The 427-nt window shown below is 67.9% G+C and overlaps 1 protein-coding gene across 1 annotated transcript in view; it reads right to left on the reverse strand.

Annotated features, from left to right (window-relative positions):
• Positions 1–427, reverse strand: part of RXRA (retinoid X receptor alpha) — a 128,236-nt gene that overhangs the window by 28,752 nt on the left and 99,057 nt on the right. The gene's annotated exons all lie outside the window — the stretch shown is intronic.

The following is a 427-nucleotide window of genomic DNA, read 5'->3' on the forward strand; positions in this document are numbered from 1 at the left end:
ACCCTCTCTCCCACCAAACAGGGTGACAGCCAGCGAGGCCGACCCGGCCGGAGGCAGCCACACAAGCTGACCGGGCCAGCATCCGGGGTGACGGGGGCCCTGAGACCCTGAGGACGGGTCCCCAAGGTCTGTCCGCTGGGCAGAACCCTAAACCCTCAGAGGCAGGACACAGCTGAGAAGCACGTGTCTTAGCTCAGCCACCTCATTTTTCGAGGTGGGGAAACTGAGGCACAGGCAGCCAAGGGGCACGGCTGAGCTCTCAGGACGGGGGGCAGCTCTGAGGCACGCAGCCCGCCCTGACCCTGCTCCCACGACAGCTGTGCGGCCGGGCAGCCTCGCCTCTGTACCCCCTACTCAGCCCCGCCCTGAGCGCCGGCGCCCCCTGCAGGCTGGGTGAGGCGGTGCCTCGAGATGCTCACAGCTCTGT

The sequence above is a fragment of the Myotis davidii genome, unplaced genomic scaffold, assembly GCF_000327345.1.
Source record: "Myotis davidii unplaced genomic scaffold, ASM32734v1 scaffold609, whole genome shotgun sequence".
Taxonomy (NCBI): Eukaryota; Metazoa; Chordata; class Mammalia; order Chiroptera; family Vespertilionidae; genus Myotis; species Myotis davidii.